The sequence below is a fragment of the Vicugna pacos genome, chromosome 7, assembly GCF_048564905.1.
Source record: "Vicugna pacos chromosome 7, VicPac4, whole genome shotgun sequence".
Lineage (NCBI taxonomy): Eukaryota > Metazoa > Chordata > Mammalia > Artiodactyla > Camelidae > Vicugna > Vicugna pacos.
The window spans coordinates 68,416,116-68,435,004 of record NC_132993.1 but is presented as its reverse complement, the minus strand read 5'-3'; the positions used below and the strand labels follow the sequence as shown (position 1 = coordinate 68,435,004).

At 36.5% G+C, this 18,889-nt stretch overlaps 1 long non-coding RNA gene across 3 annotated transcripts in view; it reads left to right on the top strand.

The window, feature by feature from the left end:
• The window catches only part of LOC140697442 (uncharacterized), a 101,054-nt gene that overhangs the window by 56,182 nt on the left and 25,983 nt on the right, over positions 1–18,889 (top strand). The gene's annotated exons all lie outside the window — the stretch shown is intronic.

Here is an 18,889-nt window from a genome sequence, read left to right as displayed (position 1 = left end):
CTCACTGTCGAACTGAATTTTACTTTCCTGAGAAGAAGGCTTTATCTGTGAGGTCTTTAACCTTTCTTTGCATTATCTATTCAATATCTCTGTCCTTTACCTTGTTCTTATTTGTTTCTTCTTGTTTCAGAGGCGTAGAGGTCTCTTCTGCTTTTCAAATGTTTTACACCATAGTTATTACTGATCTGTTTTTCTGCTTGTCCAGTAGCCACACAGTATCTACTCTTCCCTCTCGGCAGCTGTCAGGACTACCTCTTCCTTATCCTTTGATTATAAGTTTTATTTTGATTTGTCAAAATTCCTTCCAAAGAGTATAATATGGAAAGGCAGGGGGGAAAAAAAAGGAGTAACTTCATGGTGGAGAAACACTACCTGATCTAGATGATCCAGATCAGCATCAACATGATTAATCATGTTGATAGTTCATGCATTTGATAGTGTGTACTTTATCTCTGTGGTTTTCCTCCCAAGAATGCATATCCCTAATCTAACCATGAGAAAAACACAAGACAAATTTCAGTAGGGCGCATGTGAGAAAAATACCTGACCAGTACTGTTGGAACCGTGAGAAAGTCATTGTTTTAATTTCCTAATGAGCTGTCAGTGCTGTACTCCCACCAGAGGCTTTAGGAGAGATTCCATCCTTTGACTTGTCCAGCTTCTGCATTCCTGTGCTTGTGGTTGCATCACTTCAGTCTCTGCCTCTGTGATCACATTGCTTCTTCCTCTTCTCTTTGTGTCTCTCCTTTGTTTGCCTCATATAAGGACATTTGTAATGGGACTGAAGGCCCTCTCAGATAATTCAGGAAGATCTCATACAGAAATCCTTAACTTATTAAAAATAAAAGATCCCTTTTCCAGATAAAGTCACATTCACGGGTTTCTGGGATTAGAACACGAAAATATCTTTTTGAGGGCCACCATCCAACCCACTGCAATCATCAAAAACAAAGAATGTCTGAGGATGTGTCAGCCAAGAAGAGCCCAAACAGACAGGATGACTAAATGCAATATGGCGTCCTGCATGGGATCCTGGAATAGACAAAGGTAATAACTAAGGAAGTCCAAATAAAGAATGACTTTAGTTAATAATAATATATCAATTTAGTTAATAATAATATGCCAATGGATAATAGTTTATCCATTGTAACAAATGAACCATACTAATGTAAAGCATTAATAGTAGTAGAAATTGGGTGTAGGACATATGGGATCTAAAACTGTTCTAAAAACAAAAGTCTGCTTTAAAACAAGTCTTTGTTTAATCCTCTATAACAGTTCTGTCAAATAGAAATACAATGCAAACTACCTTTGTGATTTTAAGTTTTCTAAAAGTCTCAATTCAAAAAGTAAAAAGAAATAGGTAAAATTAATATTAATAATGCATTTTATGTAGCCTGATATATCTAAAAATAGTATCATTTCAATAAGTAATTGATATAAAATTATTAACAACATATATTACAACCGTTTTTTTTTGGTAGTGCATTATGTGTAGTACAAGAAATGACACTGGTCCTAACAGAACTACAACCCAATAATAATACTGCTAATAATGCAGTGAAGTGAAATGTCATCCTAACAAAACAGTCGTGTTTAACAGAAAAGAATATGTATATTTTACATTGTTTCAGCTTTTAAATGAAATAGATTACATAAAATTCAAGCTTCAATTTCTCAAGTATGCCAGCCACATTTCAAGTGCTGTAGCTGCTTGTGGCTCGTGGCTGCCTCACTGAGCAGCCCTGCTCCATGTGTTTTCCTTGTGCTTGCTTCTGTTATCTCCTGTATAACACACTGCTCCCCGCCCCCAATTCGTGCCTTAGAAACAATTTATTATGTCTCATAGTGAGTTGATCTTGTAGTCATTTTCTGGTTTTGCTTTATGTCTCTCGTGCTGAGGGTGTTAGAGAACCACTGGGGCTGGAATGTCCAAAATGGCCTTATCGCAAGTCTGGCTCCTTGGCTGGGAGAGCTGGAAGGCTGGGCTGAGCTGGCCCTTTCTCTCCTTCCCTGCAGCCTCAGGGCCTCTCTCTCTGCACATGCCCTCTCCAGGTGATCTCCCCAGCAGGGTGGCCAGATTCAGTGCATCTGTGGTTCAGGGCTCCCCAAAGCTTAAAAGTAGAAGCTTGCAGATTAGATCTAAGACTTGCACAGTGTCACTTCTGTGCTGTTTAAATGTTGCCATTTAAATATTACTACTGTTTAAAATGAGTCATGGAGCCAGCAGATTCAAGATGAATGGGAAATACTCAAGGGAATAAATACCAAGAGATGTGGAGATTAGTATTCTTGAGTGTTGGTTAAGCTTTCAGCAAGTATTTATTTCACGAAGATTGTCATGGTTAATTCTCATAATTATCTACTGTTATTTCAAAGAAAGAAAGATACAGAAATTGAGAAAAGTGCTGAAGCAAGGGTGTCTCAGTCAGTGGGGAAGCTGGGATTCAAACCCAGGCAGTTGTTCTGATTCCTGAGCCCCTGCCCTTTTTGTTAATGGTTTAAACGTTAGATTTGTTGATGTAAACAACTTCTAAGAGCAAAAACCTTCTCTTGTAGAGAAGGAAACAGGCCTACTGAGCAGGATTTTAAACCCCTGATGTTAGGCCTGTTGTGCTTAAAAGAAGTTCTCATGAACTGAAACTTCGTACAGTCAGCGTTAACTACGTTTGCTGTGGAAAGATCTTATATTTGGTCTCTCTTTCTCTCTCCCTCTCTGCCTCTTCCACCTCACTCTTGCTCTCATTCTCTCTTTCTTTCTATGGATAAATTGTGATGGTTGTGTGGAAATTTCTGCCAGCTTTTCACAACCTTTTTACTTAGAAGTTGCAGTAAAATGCATTTTCATCTAATCACCCAGAGCTTTTTCTGCTGACCTTAAACTCTTTCTTACCCTTTGTAATCACTGAAGACTCATCAGTGACATTAGTAGTTCCGTGTAATATAATATGTTTGCACTACATATTTTTTCCTCAGGCAAAGAAATCAACTCTGACAAAGTAATGACCTCAACATAATTGTCATTAACAAAAAGCTGACAGTGTTCTCACCGGAATAATAGAGCCAGGAATCATTCTCTTTTGTGATTCCACCTTTTACTGTGCTCTGAGCTCTTTAAACATAACAAATAATCATGCCTTATTAAGCACCTGCTCAGTGAAGTTGGGACATCAGACTATGGTGACATTAAATCCTGACCTTTGACTTCTTCTGTCAGATGTCAGAATGATTATTTCTACTGGATCTTGGTTTGACATTAGGGAGCAATTGGCTAATCCTCAGATTCTCCAAACTTGCTCTCTGGTCTCTTGCTAATGCTCATCTTGCTCTGAGTCTTAGATTTATTATGATTTATTCACCGTGTCGGGTAACAGTATCTCCTTTCATCTTAAAGGAAACAACATGTATGTGATTTTGAGCCCTAGTTCTCAAGGGAGTTCAGGGACAAGTTTGTAAACTTAGAAAGCTCTCACCTTTTCCTTTCGTCTTCTTTCCTAATACAGAATTTGGACAAGTGGGTAAGTGAAGGTACATGTTAAAGGAAAAGAGACTCTGGGTATAATTAGCTGAAACTTCCCCCAGAAAGGGGTGAACATTAGAATCACACCACACCCAGGAAAAGAGCTATAGATCTGTAGGCTTTTCCAAACAATGGGTCTAACATGTTTGTTTTGAAATGTAATCACTGGGCCTTTAGTATTTTAAAAGTGTAGTTGGAGTTGGCATTGCCTTTAAGTTACAAATATGATGAAGTCCAGAATTGTGAACGGTGTCAGCCCAGATTATACACAGAATGAAGTGTGGGAAAAAAGCATTTTGGTAGGCTAGGCAGGAGAGAGAAACCTCCAGGGAAAGATGTGCTCAGGAAGAACATGTAAGACAAGTGAAACTCACATTAATTGAATTTCTATTGTTTACCAAACACTATGCCGGGCATATCATAAATAAATAGAAAAACTGAACAATAGCAGTAGTATCCCTTGAAAAGGAACTAGAACAGAAAGAATAAAATCGAAAAGAGAGAGCAGCACTGAAATAATGTATTTACATCTAGAATTTGCTAAAAACATCTGAACATCTATTTCAGAAAATCCCAAAATAGGGCAGCACAGAGCTCTACATCCAACTTTAAAACTGTAAGTGGGGACGAACAGCCCTTCTCCTTCTTCAAGGCAGTTTACTAAGCTGTATCAGTCCTGTGATCTCCCTAGTGTGCTTACAGTTCACTCACCCACTTTTTGCTGAAGTTATTTACTGTGTTTCTTTTCTTTGCTGCCATGAGCTGATACTGGTTTGCCAGTAACAATTTTAGAAATTTTGTGGGTTGTTGATCCATGTGTCTTAATCCAATCCTGTTGAGGAGTGAAAGCGAAGGCTGTTACACAGAGAGTCCAGGTTCAGTACCTAACAAAATTCCTTAAGAGAAGGGAGAAAAAGATAGACAGGAGTTGTATGGTAGTAGGAGAGACAATAAAACTAGGACATTGCAAAGGGTACTGTATTGCAGAGAAATGTAGGAAGCTTGCTGGGTCTTTAGCCCTTTTTTCAGCTGTTCTCCAGAACCAAACACACCATGATAAATAATGGTTCGCTAGGTGAAGTGCTCAAGGTCAGTGCTTCCACAACTTTTTCATGTCACAGCAGGCTTAGAAAATGTATGGCAAACAGGGATAGACAGATGTGATTTCTTGCAGCTGGAGAGGACTGACTCCCAGGGTTCCAACCTACTCCAGGTCTTATGCGATTCCCTACGATGAGCAACTGAGTTTCTGAGCACCAGCACATGTTGTGGGCCGATGCATGGGAAGCACTAACCTAGTCTATGAAATATACTGGAAATACACTTTTCTTCAGGTCTGTTATTAGCTTATTCTAACCTTTATGTATTCTAGATAGATAGTGCTTTGGTGGGGCAGGGTAAAAATGATTCTTTTCCTGTAGATGGATTCAACTTAGGAAGACCTATGGCTTGGCACAAGTTACACAGGCTGGATTCAACCCCTGATCACTCATCCACCCTGTGCCTTATATCGTTTTGTTCATTCAACACTCTGCTGTCTTCTTCCTCTCCACTCATTTCATGCAACCTTCAATCTGGTGGTCACTGACTGTCTTGAACTTTATCAGTTCTGCTGCTTGCCTTCATGAAATCTTCCCTTGACTCAAATTTCCCTTTACTTAATTATTTGTTCAATTTTCAGAGTTCTGTATTTTCTTGAATTTATTTGAAAAGGAGAAAAAAATAGAAATCTAAAATTTTCTTTCCCCATTATCTTCTGTCTTGTCATTTTTATTTTGATTTGTTTCCTGTTAAACTAATTTTTACTGAATCACAGCCTCTGATGGGGGCGAAGCTGGGGTCGAAGCCCACCAACCATGAATTTCAAAAAGGCACTTTGTTGGCTTTTTTTGCCTTGCCGTCAACATGTGGGTTTTCTGGAAGTTTTTGGGAGGCACATATTGTAGTTTTTGGGCTTGGACTATGTGATTCCACAAAGGGATGGAGAAAATGAAGGTCCTTTTTGGATTGAGTGCTGTCAGGAAGCAGGGGCAGTTCAGTGACTGGTTGTCACAGTCATTTTTATCTGGAAGGATTAAAGTCAAGCTAAAGTTGTCATTGATAAAGAAGTAGTTGCCCCTCGTGTTAATCAGCAGACGGGCTGTTATTTTTGTAGTTGTAGAGTATCTTTGTCTCTGTCTGGCTTCAGGCATAGTCAAGGAGTAGTCTCGTCTGTCTTGTCCACCACAGCCACCAGGTAGCTAGGTTCAGGTACTGTTTATACAGGCATACCTCAGAGGTATTTCAGGTTCCACTCCAGACCACTACATCGAAGCAGATATCGCAATAAATTAAGTCACATGCACTTTAAAATTTCCCAGTGAGTATAAAAGCTATGTTTACGCTGCACTGTAGTCTATGAAGTGTATAGTAACATTATACCTAAAAAAACAATGTTTGTAACTTAATTAATTGTTGACCATCATCCAAGCCTTCAGCAAGTCGCAGGTAGTGGTAACATCACTGATCACCATAACAAATATAATAATAATGAAAAAGTGAGAATTACCAAAATGTGACACAGACAGGACACAAAGTGAGCAAATGCTATTGGAAAAATATCACCAGTAGACTTGCTCCATGCCGGGTTGTTCACAAAACTTCAATTTGTTAAAAAAAAAAAAAAAAGGCAGTATCTACTAAATGCAATAAAGTGAAGCATAATAAAATGAGGTGTGCCTGTATTCTATAAGCATTGTTTGTGTTCAGTTGGAGACATTCGGCCTAGCTACCAGCTCTGGGCTGCCAGACCTCCAACTTTTCCAATGCAGAATCTTTTTATTCACATGGTTATTGTTCTTTGCTTGCTTACACTTCTCCCTTTAAGTCTTTCCTACCAATACTACGGGTTTACAACCAAGCCAGAAGGTGGGAAAAGCTTGTCAGATACTGATATGAGTCCCTTCCTGAAATCTTCAGGTCTACAAAAAAAGACAAAGAAAATAGAGCTGCTGTGAATTTACTTTGTAATGTCAGAGCTCTCAGCTGGAGAATAAAGACAGAGCCCAGAGCCAGAGCAGTCACAGCATGGAGTCTCGCTTCTGTGAGGCCGTCTTGTGGCATCAAGAGCCTTGTAGGTGTCTGTACTCTGCCTGGCTTGGCAAAACAAGTCAAGGAGTGCCCCTAAGTATCTTATTTTTGGATTGATGGTCCCACCCACCTTAACTTCCCCTCGTAGTTTCCAGTTTGTGTAAGAGTATTAGTACAGTTTTGTCGGAATTACCCCCAAACTGCAATAATATAGAAAACGTCCCAAGTGTTTTTCTATGCTCTCCCGTAAACTTATCCCATCTGTCTAGATATAACTGGGAAATTCCTAGACTTCCTTAGTTTTCTGTATTGAGGTAGCTTCTCCTTATTTTTATATTCTGTTGGTAATTTCCATGCAAACCGGCAGTGAGGGCAGAGTAATTGTCTTGGGAGGTAGTCATTTTTCTCCCTTATCTGGAGGAATGTATGTGATTTCTAAAGACAGAAAGAGGAAAGGTATGTTTTCCATAAATATTTTATTTTTTCACACTCAAATGGTTGTAGTTGCTGCAAAATTTCCTCACCCAAAATTTTTCAGGCAAATTTCCCTTTCCAAATGAGACAGAAGTAGATTGTAGTAAATAGAGTTAAAGATGCTCCCAGTACCCTTAGACTTCCTCAGGAAAGCCTCAGGTGTCCTCTTGCCGTGTGCCAGCATTTCAAACACACATATCTAAGCAATGACCATGTAGCCAACTTACAAACCTGCTTACCTGTTCTTAGGAAGAATTTTGTCAGTAGAACTGAGCCTAGTGTTATACTTCAAACTGCCTCCCTCCTCTTACCCAGAAAGTCCGAATCGCTGACCTTTGATCCCAATGAATGCATAATAAAGGAGTATAGGCATTTTGGTGATGTGCTCAGAAAAACTTGGTTTATAAGTAAAATAGGGAATCTGTAATTTCTGCCTCCATCAGTCCCTGATAAAGGCAAAATACCTTAAAATAATTTCTACTTCTGCCATTGCTCACTAATCTGCCATCAGTAAAGATTGATTTCTTTTTAACTGGCATGTTATTTAAATGCTTTCAGAAATATAATCATGGACTTTCAAAAATGAGAAAAACTTTGGAAGTCATCTGGCTTACAAATGGATCTAAAAATAATATAAAAATGTGCTCCATGTTCAACTAACCTTGTTAAATACATGTCACCCCAAAAGTTAAATTGCAGCCTTGATTTATTTAAAGTCTCATTTATAAATATACACTGAATTTTCAAAACAGGATGTAAAATACAGTATTTCTTAAACTCGTGTGAACAATCACCCCCTTTCCATTCCATACCCGTTAATATTTGCTAGAAGAATATTTCAAAGAGCACTGTTTGGAAAACTCACATTTATCCCAACTTTCTCATTTTTATGAAAGAAACCTGGCAGAGTTCATCTGTTAGTATCAATTCCCAGACTAGCACTCAGGATCATGATTTCCAGATTAATTCTTTCACTACAACACACGCTTCAACACTAGATAATCATTATAAGCTGTATAAAATTGCACTGTATCTTTATTATTTTAGAATATATGAAAGAGTTGTTTCATTGTCTAATGAACTTCTAATCAAGTAAATAGTTCCAAACTGCCAGAGCTGCTATGCTTTATTCTTTGTTTGTGTTTGATCCTCTTGCCAAATACAAATACTTTTAGTATAAACCAAATGATACGAGAGTGATAGGAATCAATGTAAGTTGGATGATTTTGTTTAAATCTTTGATTACAGTCAGCAAAATATTGTCAGATAGCTCAAGTTGGCTCCTGATAATGTTTCTCTTCATTGCTGCAACTGCAGAGTTAATCAGAATACAATGTTTATCTGCTGCATACTCAGAATAAAGCATTGATTGAAGCCCCTTTTATAAATAAGCAGTTTTGCTATTAATCAAGTTACACATTTCAAGAATATACAAAATACATTAGTTTCTTGGAGGAAAGTATCCGTGGTAAAACTATTATGGGGGCACTTAGCACCGTAAAACCAGCTAGGTGTGATTGTAACTATTAAAGATTGAGGCAGGGGAAGACATAATAGTGTTTTTATGCAAAGGTCTTTTGGAAGTTTCCTCTGAGGTCTTTTAAACAATGTGGTAAATTGAATCCTAGGTATAATTTTATCAAACTGGAGATAACTCAGAAAATATAATATACCTAAAGATGCAATTATTGCCATTAGTAAGAATTATTACTTTTAAACCAAGGTAAAGTTTGAATTAATTTAGCCGTCTTGGGCAATAATTGCATTATTACAGTGCTTTCACAGGGAATGCATTTATGACTGCATTATTTTTAAAAAGAATTTTTGATTTCAGTATCACAAACACTTATTCCAGGAAAAAATTATCAAATTCTAGTGGATAGTTAGCTGCACAGGAAAGTAACCTATTTATTTTTCTTGCTTGTGATTCAGAAGCATGGATTTCTGGGTCTTCAAGGAACTCAAAGACATGTAGTATAAGGGGACAGAAGCTTTTTTCTTCCATCTTTCCCCAATTATGTTACTCCTTAGCATGTTTACCATCTCTATATTGTCAAAATCTTTCTTCAAGTTCCCACCTAGGTCCCACTTAAGTACACATAATACTAGCTCTTGCCTTTACATTTTCCTTTTCTCTGGAATCAGTTTTTGGTTTTTCAGCCCCATGAGGAATCCAAAAATGTGATACCACTAGACACTGATTAGAATGGCCAAAATATGGAACACTAACACCAAATGCTTATGAAGATATGAAGCAACAGGACATATTCATTGCTGGTGGACGTACAAAATGGTACAGACACTTTGGAAGACAGGTTGGTGATTTCTTAGAACACTAAACAGACTATTACCATGTGATACAGCAATCACATTCCTTGGTATTTACCCAAAGGAGCTGAAAACTTATGTCCATTCAAAAACCTGCACACAGATATTTATAAGAGCTTTATTTATAATTGCTAAAATGTCAAAGCAACCAAGATATTCTTTAGTAGATGAATGGATAAACTATAAATCCAGACAATGGAATATTACTTAATACTAAAAGAAATGAGCTATCAAGCCATGGAAAAACATGGAGGAACCATAAATGCATATTACTAGATAAAGAAACCAATCTGAGAAGGCTAAATACTATATGATCCCAACTATACGATGTTCTGGAAAAAGCAAAACTATGATGCCAATAAAATGATCAGTGGTTGCCAGTTGCAGGGAGGAGAAAAGAATAGGTAGAGCACAGAGGATTTTTAGGGCAGTGAAAATACCCTGTGTAATACAATGATGGATCTATGTCATTATGTATTTGTCCAAACCCATAGAACGTACAACACCAAGAGTAAACTGTAAGGTAAACTGTAGACTTTGCGTGTTTATAATGTGTTGATGTAGCTTCATCCTTGGTGAAAAATGTGCCATTCTGTTGAGTGAGGTTAATAATGGAGGCGGCTCTGCATGTGTGGGGGCAGGAGGTATATGGGAAGTCTCTGTACCTTACTCTCAACTTTATTATAAACTTAAATCTCCTCTAAAACATAAGATAAGAGACTTTTGCAATAGAACTCAAAGAGAAATTAATTCAAAAAGAATTCACAGTTAATCGTCAGAGTTAATAGAGAGATCAAATAAGAAAAAAAATAATAAGCCTCTGTTGGAATTGTCACCTCTTAGATCACTGGTTATCTTAGCAAAACTCAAAAGATTTAAGGAAAAGAAAAAAATAATAAGTGCCTGTTGGAATTGTCACCTCTTAGATCACTGATTATCTTAGCGAAACTCAGTGATTGAAGGAATATGAGGAATGAGAAGAAATAGACACAGCACTTGTACCAACATTGTCTTGAACTATGGCTGTAAAATAAAGAAAATTTGGAGAGAGATAATCAGAGAGTATAGCCAAGGAAGAAGTAATGTTGAAAACAGAAAAAAGAAACTGATACAGTAAGTTCTTGGTGAAGACAGAAATGGATGAGGTCACGAGCATAAGTGAACAGGTTAACTTCAAATTCTAAGGTACAGTTTAAATAGATAAAAATAGGTGCAGGTGTAATATAGATAAAGGGAAAATTGAAGAAACTTGTAATTGATGGAGTCTCTTTGAGAAATAAAAAATAAAACGTATTTATAGTTTAATTTTTAAAAAAGAGCTAAAAGGACTTAATCTTGAAAAAAACTTTTCATATTTCTAAAAATGGAAATGTCAAACATCATGGCAGATGAATGAGAGGAATCGTTCTTTTGTCAGAAGAGCATTTCTCATAACTCCATATCATTGTCAGGAAGACTGTCAGCTACACCTGGAAATGAGCAGAAACTAGACTAGAGCTTTAGTTCTTCTGCAGAAAAAAATGAGTGCTAGGAAAAATTTGTAGGGGTGTTTCAATCGGTTTTCCTAGCAAAACTGAGTCCCAGTCTAACAGTGATGAGAGAGGGAGAAATGAGCATCTCCATCATCCACATGGTTATGGCCCCATATTTTGTTCTTTCTTGCATTCAACACAGTCACCCCAGCCCTGTCACCTGAGGTAAGGAATACCACCATTTGCTTTACATAGTGTTTTCCATCCCTGTTTTCACCGGGGTCCTCGCAGCTGAAGATTATTTCTTTTCCTGGAGTAGAAGTCTCTATTCACTATAATTTCACTCTGGTTCGTATAATTCTCCCTATCCTGCATCCAAAACCCCAAATTCTGATGTTTATATCACTTCCAAATCAGTCTCAGAATTTGAATGCCACCTTTTGACACCCTTTCAGGCCTTTTCACTTGGCTTCTCATTGAAGTTTTACTCCTTGTTAATTTTCTAACCATAATCTCTACTATTGTTTGGCTCACCAATTCCACCTTCGTTTTTTTATCGTATTCCAACCCCCTCCCTCTGTTCACTAGCCTTTGCTTCACCTCTTTTAATTCTTGTTGTATCAAAATCTCATAACATCTGTTAGATGTGGACACATTATATATGTATATAAATGGGTATGACGCAAAACTAAGCATGTGCTTGATACCTACTACCCAGTGCATATCTTTATGTCTACTTAGGAAGGAGATGTATCAAATGAGTATGTGGTTGAACATTTGTGGCTGGCTAAACTGTGAACACATAGCCGGGAAGGATATTGTAGAGTTTTATAGGCTAGAAGAAACTATGAAACTCATATGGGAGATGCTTCCAGGAAGAGGAAGAGATAAACCTCTCCCAACCTCCTATCGTACTAAGATTTCGGTAGAAAGACATTGACATTTCATGCACTTTTTGCTTTCTTTTCCCTGGCCAGATTCATTCCTTACCTCACATATCTTCAAAAAAATAAAAAAAAGTCAGAATGATGGGCAAAGATTCCCTACTCAGACTCACACACACACACAAACCAAATCTGAAGAGTTTAGATTCAGCTTCTAAAGAGATGATTGTTCTGATAAAACATGCTTGATCCCATTGCTTTAGGGATAACTCTGCTTCAAAAGTGAGGTCCAAGGGGGAAGTAAAGATACAGTTTAATAAACCTGTCTGTGATGCTTCACTCTCTCTGTAACATTGGATCATTGTGTAGTACATATTAATGCATAACGTGTTCACATAATAAGCCCTTCTTTAAAAAGTTGACAGAAGAAAATTTGAAATAAAAAATAAAATATTAGTGGAAAATTGCCAGGCTTTCACCAACCAAAAACTTGCAACTTAGAACATTATTAATCATCACTCCCTTATCTTCTATTTTCTTCTGTTTTTACTCCTAGATAGTCATAGTCTTAGGACAAGGTGTTCGCTTTAGCTCGTTGTTTTTATAACTACCCATTATAGTAATTGCCTGCAACTTTCTTTTGGAATCCACTCCACTCCTCTGTGTGTAATCATTTCGGTGTAACCAGCCCTGCTCCTTGATCAGCACGGAATATACACAAATGCTGTTCTGGAGAAAAGCACAGCCTGCTCCTACTGATAGTGTTACCTGACATTTGTCCTGATTACAAACTTGGCTCCCTGGAGAAAAAGCAATCTCTGCCAAAAGGAAAAATGAAAGTAAGTCCTCTAAGCTTCCAGCAGAGGTTTTCTGCCTCATCTGGCTTCTAAAATGGAGCCATAATCCATTTAAGTTCTGCAGACACTGTCACTCTCTACTTCTAAGCAGAAGAGCAGTAACTTTTGACATCTGAGATGCAACAAAGAACCTAAATTTGATATTTACTTGCTATTTATTCTAGAAACCACAAGTGATCTTAGCTGAGAGTAATGTTAAAACACAAAAGTTACTAAATATTTATGAAAGGGAAAGCTTCAAATGTGAGTTAATAACTAGAATGATGCAAACTGAACTTAGGAACATGAAAACTTTAACCTTTGCCTCAATTACTACTCAGTTAATTCGATGCCATCTCCTAACTCCATGATTGCATTTTCCAAATCTACGGGAATATATTAATTCAGAGAGTCATAAGGATGGCCATCATCTCAGAAGGGAAAGAACATACCCAGTGAATAAGAATTCTCATGCTGCAACATGGAAAATTAGTATGAGTATTCAATTTTTGTCTCCTGATAGTCACTCCAAGTATATAAGTTTTTCACTTTAATAATGTAATATAGGTATTCTTAGAACAGAGTTTAAGGGTTTGGCTTGAGTGTCAGTACTTGCTTACTTTTATCAATTTGCAGCTGTAAGGCAACACTATGATTCAGAGTCAACCCACTTAGCTTAAAACCCTCTCTCTGCCCCTATTAGTATGTGCAAAATACATAATACATCATTTGAAAATGTATTTAATCTCTGGAATTCTGAGTTTTTAATTAATAAATATAAATTAAAATAGTATTTACTTTACTAGATTAAGAGAATTTAATGCCGTTTGCATTGCATTAAGTAAATATTAGCTTCCACAATGATTGGCTGTTAATAAATAGAAGCAAAGTTAAATCTCCATGTAGCAGTAATGAGAATACTTATTATTGATGTTTTCAATTTACAAATGGGCCAAGAGAAAATATTGTTATTTATAGCAAGAAAATACTGTTATAACAACTTGGATCTTAGAGTCAGACAGCCCGGGTGTGAATCTTGATTCTACCACCTACCAGCTTTGTAATGTCTGTAATTACATCACTTTTATTCACACTTTTTATTCTCTTCCAGTCTCAGCTGCTTCTTTTGAAAAATGTGGGTAATAATTCATACGTTTAAGGCTATTGTGAACATTAACTGAGACCATGTCTGTAAAGCAGCTAGCACACTGTACGCATTCAATAATTGGGGGGTATTAGCAACTTTCGTGTTTATTGTGTTCCACAGTTTGAAACTCGAATCACATTTTCCCCAGAAAACTATATTTCAAATTGTGGTTAGTATCCTGGAAAAGTCCATGTAAAAATATTTCACTCAAAGGTTAACTAAAATAAAAGCAATATTCCAGTGCAGTCGTAAGTGCCCACTGAGGAAATCGGGACTAAGGCTGCCTTCAGGAGGGAGCCTTTTTCTTGCAGTGACATTCACGGTGGGATGTTTTTGTCCATGAAGGAATAGATGTTCCCGTGGACCGGTAATGCAGTAACTGTTCTCTCCTGTTTGTCTGCACAAGCGCAACACTCTTCCTCTCCCTTGGTAACCTCGGCTACAGAGGCTTGAGTTGATTATAGTCCACAGTTCATCACACATTATCATTGGGTCATGCAAATCCTTTCTCTTTGTATATTTACTCGTGTATTTTATCCGTGTATCTAGGCTAGCCCATTATATTTGCAGGGCTGGGGAAAGGCCTCAGACCCATGATTCATTCTCCCTGCTTCCTGAACTTCAAGGACCTCAAGCAGATGCATGTGAATACCCCAGGTTCTCCATGTGTGGTCCGTCCTCTGCCACTAAGCCCCTTCCAGGGCCTTGGGATGCCTCACTGACAAAGAGTCTTTCCTTGACCAAACTTTAGTCAGGCTCTTCAAAGGCCTCTTTTCAACTAATTTGATCTTGGACCTCAGTGTCCATCTTTGTTGGGCCTGCATCACCCAGTTTTAGCAAGAATCCTATCCAGCTGATTGAGCCAGAGTCTTCCCCTTTTCCCTGATGTTTCCTCGTAGTAGTTTTCCATTTACTGACTCTCACCCTGTTTCTTAGCTATAAATCTCCTCTTGTCTATGTTTAGAATAGAACCCAGTTCTTCTTTTTTTTTAATTTCTATAGAGGTTGTCCCTAACTTAAGACATAGTCTCCTATTAATTCACTGTTACTGATTCCTTACACTAGGTAGGAATCCTACCAGTAAGACAAGAATTGAGCACACTTTTATTTCCCTTTGGTCCCTATCATCCCTCACACCATAATATTGACACTGAGAAGGATGAATAAAACCTTACCCAATTTGCCATCTTTTCAAGAGATGCAATAAACCATTTTATATTAGTTGCTCCCTTGGTGAGATAAAGTGGGAAACAAAAAAGGGTTTCTAAATGTGCTTGGTGTGGAGTTCCTACTTAGATTCCCCAGATACACATCTACATCATATAAATCTCAGACAACTCTCTCTACATACTCAGTAACAGTTTTTATTTTCTGTTAATTAGATTATTCGTTCACTAGATATGTAAAATGCTCTGTATAACTACATTTGCAAACAGTTTTAATGAATATTAAGTGTCCGAAGAGAGGCTTGTAGCTTGTTTTTTGTTTGTTTGTTTTTATATAGTTGCAAAAAAGTAAGTAGTTTCAAGCTGTGCCAATAGGCAGGAATGCTTGTTTTTCAAGGAGTAGGACCTTGAAAAGCTGATTTCTGCTTAAGTTACGTACATCATGCTGGGTTCAAATAAAAAATCAAAACTCTCATATGTCAATATTTCACTTTTCAAAATGTATGACGCATCTTAAGTAGTACATCTTCATAGTTCTCAGTGTAAGAAATTACCTTTTGCTATTTTATTGATAAAATGTGTAAATGTACCAGTATGCCAAATTCAACTACATTTTTGAGACAATATAAATAGGGTCAAAAATGGATAAATTGTGTTATAACTTTGGTTTACTCTCATTTAGCATTTAAAGGTCTGGTTTTACCAAGAAGATTCCATTTAGGACTTATGTGCTCTTTAATGTAAATTGAATAGGGAAGTGCTATGGCAGAAATAAAATAATTTAAAATATTACTAACCAAAGAATATCTATCAGAGAAGTCTATATTCTTGACTGTGCTGTGAATTTAAATCTTTCACATTTTCTTCAAAGAACTCTTCCAAGTCCTTGTGTTTAAACAAAGCATCCATTACAAATTATATGGAGCTTCCTTTCTGCCAGTTCAAACCTTGTAGATTATGGCACTGAGTCCACCTAAATCAAAGGAGAAAACTCAGCACCACCAGTTTGTAATTGTTTTGCTTAAAACAGATGAACATTCAAAATGAAAATAGACCTTCATCAATTTACCAATTTGATTTAAAAAGAAGCACATGGGGTAGGAATTTTAGAAAATGCTTCCATTTGGGGGAATTTCTTCTTAATAGTTCCTTAAATAATGAATCATAATAGTTTTGAGGAAAACTCTTTCGTTGTTTCACAACACAGATTTAAATGGTTTTTTTTCCCTTAGTTGCCAGAGACTGTAGTAAATATTAAGAATAGAAATTCTGTCTTCTGGAAATTCAGTTAAGAAATAAGAAAAATTCATAAAATTTTAAGCTGGTTGATACCTTAGAGACAACTCATGGAGGTATAGAGAAATTAATGATAACTTACATCAGGATACACGCTAATTGAGGCTAAGCTGACCACCCAGCTCTAATTACCTTCACTGCATTCCCTACTCCACTTCTGTCTCCACTACTCCTATGCTTCTGTCGTCTCCATCAGTGACCACAAAATAATTCCAGCTTTCCTTTCTCCTGAGCATCAAACTCTCTACCAGACACTCCTTAAATCATCCCAAACTCACAATGTTCAATGCTGAAGCCATCATCTTCCCACCTTAACCTCTTTTCCCACCAAAATTCCTGTTGTTGTTTTTAACTGCCATCCATCTAGTTGCAATACATAGAAATTTAGCTCATTTTTTCACTTTGTTTCTCAGATGCAAATGTGATGAAAATCTCATTATGTCATTTTTTTCTCCTTAAGAATACCAGAATGTCTCCTTCTGTCTGTAGGATTAAATCTCTATCTAGTCTGAATCATACAGTTCCTAGCAATCAGACGCTTGCCTTCCCTGTCCAGCTTTCTATGATTTCCACACCTGAATGAAAGATGGTTATTCTTGTACTTACAGCTTTGCCTCTGGTCCCTGAAACGTCAGACTACTTTCAAATGTCTATAAAAACTAACTACAACAACACAAATTGCCACAGGAGAGTCTAAGTTTTTATTTGTTTTTCATTAGTACAAATGACCTGTTGGAAAGGCCTGCAATTATAACACAATACGGTAATTGAAGATAATTATCCAATGGTAATTTGTTTCAATATATTAAAAGCTTAGAGGGATATGGCCCATTAAACAACCCTTTTCCTGATTCTAAATGATAACTTCCCATCTGGTAAATTGGTTTCATTTTCTTCTTACTCAAATTTATGTACTTTAAATTAATACTCTCTGCATATGCTCCTTTATACTCCTAGAATACATATTTAAATACTAGTCCCTCACTAACAGGACCCAGTAAAATTGAGAATTTGTAAAGAGCAAAAATGTTGGGCTAAATTTTTCCCTATCTCTACACACGAGCAAAACATCCAGAATAAATTTAAAATGTAAATTATATTCATATAGAATCTTTCCTATAGAAAATAATGATTTGTGGGATCATTTAAAGACATTTTGCAAGATATAAATATTTCTCTCCCCTCTTCACGTTACCTGAAGAGCATGAGTTGGTTTATAAATTTGATATGTAAGCCAGAAAGAAGAAACTCTGTATTTTAAATACCAACCTTGAACAGTGTTCAGTCCAAGAAAGGCCAACTCAGCTGTTTGGAGTCCTTTGGCATATTAAACACATAGTTCAGATACCCTAGATGCCTTAGGCATTTCCATAACAATAAGGTATTGCTTTGAAAAATAGGCATTATTCCAGGGTCCCTGAGGCCAAACAAGGTCCTGGCTGTCACGTTTTAAAAATAATCAGGATGTCCAAGAATGTCCATGATGTAAGAATGACTAGAACTAGAAGGTTTCATCTATTATGATGGCTGCATATCTAACATTTCTATATGTTATTCTTTTCTCACTTTCTTTCTCTTTTCTTTTTCTCTTTAGAATTGACTTGAGTAATTTATTCTTTTATTGAGATTTAGATCTTTCATCTACTTTTTCATTATGGAACAGTTCAAGCACACAGAATTATGTTGAGAGTAATATATTTAAACTGTAATCTAGTGCCCAACTTCTTCAAATATTAACATTTAAATATACTAGTTCCTATAAGTATATATAATATAAACATAATATTGAGCTTAGATTTTTTTTTAAGAAATAACACATTATTGAAACAGTGGTAGCCCCCTGTGTCTTCATTCTCTTATTTCTCTAAGAAAAATATGAATATGGTGCTTAACTTTTCCAGAAATGTTTATATGTTTACTGCTTACATATGAATGTATGTATCATAAGCAGCATCATTTGCTTCTTTAAACTTGATATACCCAGTAAAATTCTGTTTGCATCCCTATACTCCTTGATTCTATTCCTTTAACATTATTTCAGAGTTTTCTGTGTTAATGAATGCAGCTTCTTTTTTTTTTTCATTTAAACTTCTATATTCAGGGAAGGGTATAGCTTAGTGGTAGAGTTCATGCCTAGCATGCACAAGGTTCTGGGTTCAATCCCCAGTACCTCCATTAAAATAAATAAATAATTTTTTTTTTAAAGTTAATTACCCCCCCAAAAATAAACTTCTTTATTTATTTAGTGACATCTATTTATCTATTATTGTTTTGTAGAACACATAGATTGTTCTCTTTTTTCTATTATAATTAATCTTACAGTAAATATTTTTGAAAATATCTATTATGACACACGTGGAGAAGGGTCTCAGGGGTATATACTTAATTTTGAAAAGCTGGTTCTTAGAGTATGTACCTTTTAAACTTCATTGGATATTGCCAGATCCCTCTCCAAGATGTGTCTGTACCAATATACACACAAAGGAAAAGCATATGAGCTTCTGAAATAAACAAAGTTATCTGCACCTTCATCTTCCTAGGCAAGAGTTTCCTGGACTAGTAAATCATATTAATGCAGATATCAAGTTGTGTGGTTACAGATGCTTTTGATTCTCAACTTTAATGCTAAACTCTTGTTTCTTTTATCTTGAGAATCACTCACCTGTCTTTTTATATTCAAACAAATACAACTGGAAT